Below are 10,829 nucleotides of genomic sequence, written 5' to 3'. Positions count from 1 at the left end.
AAAACTAATAATAGACCCTGTGAGCGTTATAAAAAAAAGAGTTATAGGAAAGGCAGTAAGGATTAAATAAAGGTTAGAATAATACTAAAGCCGTTTATATTAATTAAGTTAGGGCGAATAAGCCCCGCCCTTAGCTACCGGGTCTAGGTATTAAGATCGATATTATTATAACTATCCTTATAACCGTTAACGCTTTTAGGGATAATAGGAGATAGCGTTAATAGCGCGATCCCGGTCTATCTATTTTTCTTCTTTCCCTTAAAGAACTTAATATCCTTTACCTTAATAGTTATAACCTCTATAATATTCTTAACCACCTATATAAACCGGTTAAACCAGTATAGGCCCTTTACTCTTATAAAGGTAATCGTTATACTAGGAATAGGCGTAACGATAATAGGAAGCGTCCCCCTATAATAGGTATAGGTCTACCTATTATAATATAAGAGTCCTTATTAGGGGGGCGGTAATATATACCGATAAGCGAGGCTTACCTGCTCCTAAGCTAATAGGCGTCGAGATAGGCTTATTCTCCTATAAAGTACTAGAAGCCTCTTTTAAGACCCTAGACGCCTTCTAAAAGGCTGAATAAGCCGCTATAAGCGCCTTTATTACTATAGGACTATAAAAAGGGTTATAGCTAACCACCTTCGCCGCCTCTAAGAGTACTACTAATAGACTAGCTATTATAGGCGGAGGAGGAAAGCACTTATAACCGCCCTTTAAGCAGTTATAGTACTTAGGATCGGCTATCCTCCCTCCGGATCCTAACTAGTCGCGGTAGCGCTACTTATCCTAGCCGTTAGTAACTGCTTTTATATAAGCATAGTAAAAGACCGTATAGGTTCTTTTAGGAGAATGTTTTATTCCTCGAGCGCGCTTCGCGGGGCTCTTAACTACTATAAAAGCTTCGCCCGCGGAACGCTTACCCTTAGCCTTAGCGGCTTGGGCTAGCTAGACGCGGCGGTCTATAGCCGAGGTAGGAGTAGTGATCTCCTTATTAGCCGGGGCAGGAGTAGGTGCCTCCTTACCGGTATTATTATCATTATTATTATTATTAGCCCCCTATATTATATATATAAGTTAGTAAACGTTACGCGACGTTTATTAGAAGAATAAAAAGATATACCTTAGGGGCCGGAGATAATCCTAAAAACTTAAATATCTTCTAAAGAGAAAGATAAGAGGTTAGTGCGATAATACGATATACGAAGGAGTCGTGGGTAACAGGAAACGTATTACGGATAGTAATAGATATTATTAAAGAAGAGAAGAAAAACCGATTTATAGAGGTAACGGCGAAGTGAGTATTATTAGTATAAGTAAGTTACTTAGTTAGGGAAGGTATACTATAAGGCCTCCTTATATAGAAGGAATGACCCTATAACCCGCCTACGAATAATAATAATATCCTTATACGGACTATTAATTAATTATATAACTATAAAGGCTCGCCTTAAGCGCTTTTAACGAATAAAGAGGTTATTTAAGGTAAAGGAGGTACTAAAGGTCGTTATTTAATTAATAAAGAGGCGTTATTTAATTAAATAAAAAAATCTTATTCTAGTTACTACTATTTAATATATACTAATAATAATTAGCCGAGCGTTAGGATCCAAGCCAGCCGACGCGTAACTCTAGTAAAAACAACGAAATCAATTAGAGAAGGAACCTAACTCCCTCCTCTACGCCGTGATAGCACCGAGTAAAAGCCATAGTGCGGACGCGGGGGCAGATACGATAAAAGGGGTGGTGGCGACCGGCCTACCACCCAAAAATTCTTTAAACCGCCCCTACTAATAGCCACCACTCCTCGACTCCTACCGCCTAAACTAAGGCAATCCCGTATATAATTAAGCCGAGACCGACACGGGGGCTCTACGGGCCCCCAGAATAAAAATTTAATAAGTTAAGGCGTTAATCCAAAGTCTACGAGCTAACAGGAACACGATTAATTAGGTTATAGAGCTAGTAGAGGAGCTTATTAAGCTACGCTGCCTTAATAGCTAGAGTACCGTAATAACACCGATTATACACGTCTACGCGATTATATAGAGTATAATCAGGGAGGAACTCCGAAAAGGAATAAACCCGACCTAGGCCGTAATAGCCGTAGCGCTACCTACTATAGCCCTCCTATAAGACCCGGCCCCCCCTAAAGTGATTCTAGCCTAATACTATAAAGAACTAATTATTAAACACGGAGACTAACCGGACTAGGCACTCTAGGCCTAGTCGCTAAAAGAGATTATCTAAGCTATAAATACGGCCGCTAGTTATAATAACGCTATAGCGGCCTAGAGACTACCTAGTAGCGATATATACCTTACCTTTATTAAAAGGGCGTAATAATAGTCTACCTTCGCTAACTAATAGGTTAAATAGGCCTTTAGCGCCGGAGCTAAAATCGCTACCCGGACCTACCTAATACTAGTAAAAGCTATCCCCTACTTAATCCTAGGCCTATTAACTAAAAATAAGCTCCTATAATCCCTATACACTACTAACCCTAATATAAAGATACACTAAGTAAGGACCCGGCTCCTTAAATACGGTATTAGCGAGGTAGCGATACTACTTATTAAGACCTCCTTACCGGAAGGCATAAAGAGTCTTATATAGAATAGCCTCCTACTAAAGGGCGGTAGCTGCCTATATAAGCCCTATAACCCCGATATAAACCTCCTACGGTGCTTTAACTACCTTTAGTTCGGGTATAAAGTAGCCTAGTGCCTAAAGGCGGAGAGGCGGTGCCGCTACTATACTAAACCTAAGTCCACCCACTAGAATAGGTTTAAGAACTACCTAGCGTTAGCCCCGAAGGCTACCCGGCGGTACGCCGTATATAATAAGAGCCATAATACCTTTAATAACGCCTATTAAGTTATTAAACAGGAAGCCATAAAAGCTCGCGAAGTATATAAGTACCGAGTAAAAGAATTTAATATTATAAGGTAGACCGAAGCGGCGTACCCGCGACCCCGCCTCCGCTATCCCTTACCCTCCCCCTCCCCCTCCCCCTCCCTATTATAGGCCGCCCCTATCCGCCACGGCCCCGGCCGTCTACTAAAGAGGCCCCGCGGGAACCCCCCGGCCTCTAGGCCCCTAAAGCCATTCCTTATCCCCCGTAAAGCCGACCCGACCCCGATATAAGATACCCAGGAGGCTATACTAGCCAGATCGACCTTAAATCCCTCCCCCTCTAAATAATAAAACTCCGTATCCTATCCTAGAATATAGGAGCTAAATAGGCCTAAGCTAAGCTCCTGCTACGGGCCCGTACTAAGTACGATATAATAGCTATCTAAAAGCTAGGGCTTAACCCCTTTACGAAAGGACCTAAAGCCCTAAGCAGGGCTCCGTACCTCCTAATCTAAGGAGGTAATAAAGCCCTGCTTTATATCTATAAACGATACCCCCCTAGTATATAGATATAGTAAGCCTACCGGGACTCCTACGCGGTTATTTTCGGCGTAGGCGACCAGGCTATCACGATCTAGTTAATCTACTCCGAGAATTACTAGTCCGCCTCTACCCCTTAATATACCCCCCTAACCTTAAACCTTATAGGAGCCCCCTTACGGGGCCGTTATATCCCCCTCGGAGACTTTAATCTCCACTATCCCCTTTAGGCTAGTTATTCTATATTCTATCCTAGGTCTAGCACCCTCCTAAAGCTAACTACCCGCTAAAGCCTTAACCTTATTACCCCCCCCGGAATAACCACTTAGCATAGGCCAGGCCGGCGACTAAGCACTATTAACCTTATCTAGGCGTCCTAAAGGCTCCGCTATAGCTACGATAATATAGATAATAAGATTATCGGATTAGACTACCTCTCCTAAACCGCGACTATACACCTCGATATAGACCGCCTTACCGATACGGCCCCGCTATAGCCCCCTAATTACCCACGCTAAGTCTAAAAGGAATTTATACCCTCCCTCGCCTACTAGGTAGTCCCTAGGATCCTTATATAGCCAGGCCCCCTAATAACGCCCTCTAATATCGATAAGGCCCTTAACTAACTAACCTATAACCTTACTATTATCGCTAACTAGGCCGCCCCGCGATGCCGAACCGGCCCCCCTAGCCGCCCACCTTACCTATAATAGACTAATAAGCTAACGTCCCTAACCTAAGAAGCGCGTAAGCTATATAGACGATATATAGTAAGGAAATCACGGAATAGGTAGGAAGAGTATAGGTAAGCCGAGCTACGCCGCGATAAAGCTATAGCGGTAATAGAAAGGTAATACTAATAGCACCTTCTTTACTCGACCTAAATAAATAATAGGCTCCTCTAAAGGCTATAAAGATAGGCCTAAACTAAGGGATACTAACCACCCAGGCCCCCTACTATACCACCGCTATACCGCGACTAAGGTAACCCGGTAACCTCCTATAATAAAAAAGCAGATATCCTATACGCTAAGTTCTTCCCCCCCCCTAAAAACTCGGACCCTAGACCCCTAGGATAAGAGTACCCCTTTAGGTAGGATATAAACTAGAGCGTTACTATAGCGGATATCTAGGGCCGCCTCCGCCGGACTAAGCTATAGGCCGCCCCCGGCCTAGATAGCTTCCTAGCAGGCCTCCTAAAAGCCTATAGCCCGGCCCTATACTAAATCCTTACCACGATCCTCTTAGCCTACCTATCCCTAAGCTACTTCCCGCGCTATTACCGTACCGCCATTGTTATAATTATTTAAAAAGAGGGTCGCCCTTAGAGCGACTATAAGATAGCTAAAGGCTAGAGGCCGATCTCCCTCCTTAACACGATTAGAAAGCTACTCGAAGGTATTATAGCGGACCGCTTCGCGGCTATAGGGGAAAAATATTACTTACTCCTTAGCGGTTAAATAGGAAATAGACCTAGGCGTAGTATAAAAACGGCTATATAGCGCGCGACGGAGGCTATTAGAGCCGCCTAGGCCCTAGGCGGCGCCCCCGCGATACTCTAGCTAGATATACGCGGGGCCTTCGATACCGTCCCCTATACCAGATTTCTTAAGTCCCTTAGGCGTAAGGGATTTCTAGACTAGGCCGTCTAGCTAACTAGTAGCTTTCTCTAGGACCGGATAGTTTACCTTTTTTTCGATAGTTAGGCGGTAACCCCGCGGCCCCTCCGCGCTAGTATACTATAAGGGTCCCTGGTCTCCCTAATCCTCTTTATTTTATATATTTCCACTCTATATAAAATCTCGAATACGCCGTAAGAACCACTATTATTAGCTTCGCCGATAATATAAATATTATCGCCTTCGGCTATACTAAGGCCTAGACACGGCACCGGCTCGCCTCCGCCTAGCGGATATATAAGGCTTAGTCCTAGGCGAGTAGTCTCTAATTTAAGCCCTCGAAATACGTTTTTATACCCTTCACGAAATCCTACTCCCCGCCCCCGACGCCTCTCCACCTTAGCACTATACTAGTACCGCCCTTAATAAAGACTAGGTTCCTTAGGGTATAGCTAGACTAAAAACTAAATTTCTTATAATATAGGAAAGAGGTCTAGAGTAAACTAACGATATAGAACTACGCCGTAACCCGGCTTACCGTGGTAGCCTAGGGCTATAGCTTCGCTAACGCCCGGCGCCTTTATACCGTTATTATCCGCCTAGCTATCTCCTACTACGCCCTTACCTTTTATAGAATCACCGATAGGCCCCGCCACGGCCTTGCTACGGCCCTTAGCTCGGCCTAGAATAAGTGCCTTAGAACTATTATAGGAGCCTATAAGGCCACGCTAATCCGGATCCTAGAAAAAAAGATATATATCCCCCCCCTCGATCTATATCTTACCCGCCTTGCGGCTAAAAGAGCTCTTAACTACTAAAACGCCGGAACTAACGGACTTATCCTAGCTAGCACCTAGGCCGCTACGAGAGTATTAATAGCACTAAGACGCCGCTATATTACCTAATAAGCACTTACCTAGCCCGCCTAATCCTTTACCGCCTAAACCTAGATAAATAATAGTAACCCGGGCGCCGCCCTCCGGGAGGTATAGAAAAAGAGGTAAAGGGATATAAGATCTACGCGGAACCCGACCTACGCTATAGCGGTACTAAACCGGAACCCCTAAAAAAGAGATCTTTAGAGGTATAAAGGCCTCCTAAAGCCGTAAAGCTTAGTCCTTACCTAGATTCGCTTTAAGAAACTAGGCCTTAGAGCTTTCCTTTTTAGAGCGAGGGTCCCCGGCTTCGCTATTACCCGGTGCCTTTATAGAGACGGAGGGGCGGAGATAGCTAAATATATTATCCTATAGTACTAAAACACCACCCCGGAGTCGCGAAAGGACCTCCACGGCGCTATAAGGAGGCCGATCTTGACTAGGGGAGACCTTTTCGACGCCCTAAACCACCCTAAAAAGGCAAAAATAATCACGAGATAGTTCCTACGTCTTAGCCGCCTAAATAACTTCCGCCTCGCCTTAGAAATTATAAGTAACTACGCACTAGAGTCCTTATAGCGGGACCGCCCCGGTATAGGCTATATAAAAATAGAGATAGCACCTAACCTAGACTTTATATTCACTTTAGGGCCCTATAAGCCGGGGCCCCGGCGGCACCGAAGGGGCGCACTATAGCGGTATAGCGGTATCTACTATCTACTCGGCCTTAGTATCGCTATTCTCCTCTTTATTATTACTTCCGGAGGTATTATCGCTATCCGTATAATCTTCACGTCCCTATCCTACTACGTTAGCACCGCTATACCACTAAGAGACCGTAGAAGAACTTATAGCCACCTCTAATAGGATAGCGATTATTCCCTCTAACCGGTTTAGATAACGTTCTAGACTAGCTAACGTAACGTTACCGCTATAGCGGCGGCTAGCGGGGCGAGCACGCTTTATAGCGCGCTTAAAGGATACTATTACCGCTATAAGCCGACCTTAGGCCTACCTAAAGTTAGCACGGTATAGTTTCGGCACCCTAAGGATACTTATAACCACCCTATCTTCGCCCCTATTAACGGCAGCTATAAACTCCTAATAATATTTAAGGATACGTTACTAGTGCTTTAGGGCTATAGCTAGGACCTATTAACTATCAGGATCCTACTATTACCGCCACGGCACTACTAAGACACTACTATAAGACCGACTTATATCTTTATAAGTTCGTTAACTATTAGTATACTAGTAGTATACCGTACCCTTCCTAGTAGTATTAGTATACGCTTCTATATCCTCCGGTTTATCGCCGCTAAGACGCTTAGTATACCTAAGATAACTACTTATAGTTAGTAATGGCCGCCCACCGGTACTATATCGGCACCCTAAGGGCGTCCCTAGGAATACCCACGGTAGAACTCGTAGAGCTCTAGCCTTATAATAATAAGTATTACTCTTTTTCTTAGGTTATTCTTTCTTAGGCGGTATCTTAGAAGCAGTTAGTATCGAATCCGAAACTAATACGCGCCCCCTACAGCACCCCTTTACTTATAGCGACGGTCCCTTTAATTAATCTAACTATTATTACTATATAACTAACTATAACCTATCTTATTAGCCCGCTCTAAAACCACTAGCCTCCCGCCCACGCTACCACTTATAAATTAATAATATTAACCCTATATCTTCGCGGACCGCCCGATACGTATTATTAGTAACTACGGCATAGAGACGGGCACGGAGATAGGAATAAAGGGGCGGGCGGCTTATAGGTAAACCTACGATATCGTGATAAGAGGGTTAAAGAAGGAAAAACAAAAAGAAGGGCGGAGGCCCTTAAAACTTTTAATTAACCTAACTATAGTTATAGAAGGCTACCGAATTCGGCAGGCATATATAATAAAGGCAGGAGCGCCTGCTAAACCCCCGCCTAAAGGGAAGGTGTAAATAAAGCCGGCCACCCCGATACAGGGAGACTCCCCGGAAAACGGGACCGCTACAGCCCTCTTTCGGCTCCCTGTATAGTATGCCGCACCCTAGGCTAACCTAAATCCCTAGCCTGCTACTTTCCCATTAGCCACTAAACTAGAGGTGTGATCTAGATACGTATTAAGTTACTACTAGGACCCCCGAGGTCCCGACACGGCACTAACCCTAATAAGGAGAGTATAGGGGTTTTTCTACCCGCCCGGGTTTTTCCCCCCTATAACCAGCTAAGAAGGACCGTATAGCCTAAGCTAGGCTCCTAGATTAGGTTAGCTAGGATAGTGGAGTAAGAGAATAATAATAATAATAATAAAAATTAAACAATAACGCTTTATAAACCTATACCGAATACTAACGGTTTACCGAGGGGGGAGGGGGGTAATATTATGGGTTAACCCCGTGGAGATAATCTAGTAAACCACCGGATCTTCCGACTAATTATATTATATTTCTAGCGGGTCGCCGCGATATTATATCTAGGTCGTAAGCGCCTATAGAGTTTTCCCCTTTTCCTTCTTTTCTCCTTGGCTTTAGATAATTTAATTATTCGGTCTTATCCTATAAATAACTTATAACTAGCCGCTTATACTATACGGTCCTTCTTTAATACCCATAGGAGGGAAACTATAGTATAAGACTTAGAGAACTAGTATAAGACTTAGATAAAAACCTATATACTCCCCTCTTTTTTTAAGGATTAGTGCCTTATATAGGGCCGTGGCGGCCCCGGTACTAACTTACCTACTAGTATAAACCTCGCGGCTTCTATCCTAGGAAGCCTATAATATTACCCGTAGCGGCTTTAAAGCCGACTACGTACTTCGGTTAACGGCGCGCACGTGATTATCCTCTTTTTTCTGTCTGTCTCTTTTTTCTTTTTTTTATGCCCTATATACCGTAGGGCTAGCGCCTATAGGCCTACTATGGGCTTAGTGTGTGCGCTTCCTAGGGTATAAAGGCTCTTAAGCTTCTCTTACTCTCTGTATAGCTATAGGTAGGGCCATTATAGGCTATATGCCTTCGTAAATGCTTATATAAGAGTATAAGAGGCTACCTCCGTATTATTAAAGTAGCGCCGCGTATTTTACTAACGCGCTTAGGGATCGTGCGGCACCGTTTTCTTATTTTTCCACGGTAGGGCGACTAACTCTCCGGTGGCACCTATTATCGACTAGCGAAGCCGGGCGGAAGGTGGGTCTAACAGGCCCTATATTTAACCCTTATCTATGTGCTAAGGCAGATAAGGGCCTCTAAGAATAGGTTTCGAGTAGCGTAAAAAAGAAAAGGTGTTCCTTTTTACGTGCGCCTCTAGCCGGATTCGAACTGACCTAGTCACCTCGACTATATACTAGGTGCACCACCACTATACTATAGAGGCAGGAAAAAGAGATATATCTGCGTAAATTATAAGTCCTAGTCTAAAGGGTCGAAGACTAAGAGCGCTAGTATAGTAAAGGTATAGGCTAAGGATAGAAATATTATTATAAGCCTAGATAACTTAGATAATAAAGAGTAGGAAAAAGAGTAGCTTTAATACGAAAGCGGGTATTAAAGCGAATAGCCGCCTTACGGCAGGAGTAGAAGGCGCTTAAATATCTAACTAGCGGCGACTTAGTTCTAATATCGATATGAGTAAATACAAGATATATGTATAGTCTTATATATACGGGTTATAACTACTATGCTATAATAAATAAACGGTTTACCGGAAGAGTCTAGTTACTATTAGTCGATAAAAGGGAACGATTATTAAAAGAATTCTCGGATACGTCTAAGCCGGCTATTAATACCGGCATCGCCGTATTTAAGCTCGAGATCAGCGGCTATATATAACGAGTATCTATCTATATAATAAAAGCATTAGACCAGGGTATATTCCTAGAGAAGCCGTGGCAAGAATATAACGATATTATATATTATATAAAGAATTATAGGTTATACTATAAAGTCGCTAATATTAGCCTATAACTAATAGACGACGATAGAACGACCGATATATAAGCTATTCGCGAGGTAAGCCTAGTCTCGGGATCTGTGTATACTGCTATCATATACCGAATAAGAACGGGGTTAAAAGAAAGAGAGAGGGATAAATTCGACGGCTTTATAGTATATCAAGGGAAAAGCTACTAATACTCCGGAAGACGATTTAGAATCTAATGTATAAGGGATTTATATAAGCTAATGACTTAGCGGCTATAGCGTTAGTTTCACTTATAAAAAGGCTAGGACGCGGACTAAGACTCTACTATAATTATAAAGCTTTAAATGCGATTACCTAGTGAGATACTTAGATCCTCCCCTTAATCACTACGACTCCACGTAACCTAGCTAGCGTAAGTATCACGGGCATAAATCATCGAAGTCAGGGATAGCCTGAGTAAGAGGAGATAATATGTATTAGTAGCTATAGAGGAGATTAGATAGAGTTATTATATTCGGGTATAGGCGACTAACTCGGCCCCGGGACTAATACTATATAGACCGACTTAGTATAGTATAATATAGAGGATTACCGCTCTATAGATTATAGTCATAGGAATATCTTCGAGGGGATTGTCCGAGGTTCCCGGAAAAGAGGCTCTGGCTATCTATTAAAAGGATAGGTAAAGCTAAACTCTTAACTTAGAGGTTTAGCGAATAATTTAACTCTTGATTTTAACCTATTAGTTTATCCTACCTTTTTAATTATCTTATAATATATCTTTACTCTTTATATAAAACCCCTAGTATATTATTTTCTTAAGTATCCTAACGGGTATAATAACTATTAAGAGTTATAAGTATAGTTTACCTCCACTAGTTAGCTAAATAATAACTATGCCTCTCTATACGCGTTTTAGTACTAGTTTTAGGGACGGAGAACACGAATCGGTTTATAAGTATACGTCACTTCTTAATCCTAAGAGCGATACCACTGCGCCTTTCCCTGATAAGGATA

At 42.8% G+C, this 10,829-nt stretch overlaps 1 non-coding gene across 1 annotated transcript; it reads right to left on the bottom strand.

The window, feature by feature from the left end:
• Nucleotides 1-9,191: 9,191 nt before the first annotated feature.
• On the bottom strand, nt 9,192-9,266 carry ACRALDRAFT_t158. Its single transcript has one exon. It is a non-coding gene; the product is annotated as a tRNA-OTHER (tRNA).
• Nucleotides 9,267-10,829: the final 1,563 nt, after the last annotated feature.

Source organism: Sodiomyces alcalophilus, assembly GCF_042370955.1.
Source record: "Sodiomyces alcalophilus JCM 7366 unplaced genomic scaffold ACRALscaffold_4, whole genome shotgun sequence".
NCBI lineage: Eukaryota > Fungi > Ascomycota > Sordariomycetes > Glomerellales > Plectosphaerellaceae > Sodiomyces > Sodiomyces alcalophilus.
This window is presented reverse-complemented; position numbering and strand designations above follow the sequence as displayed.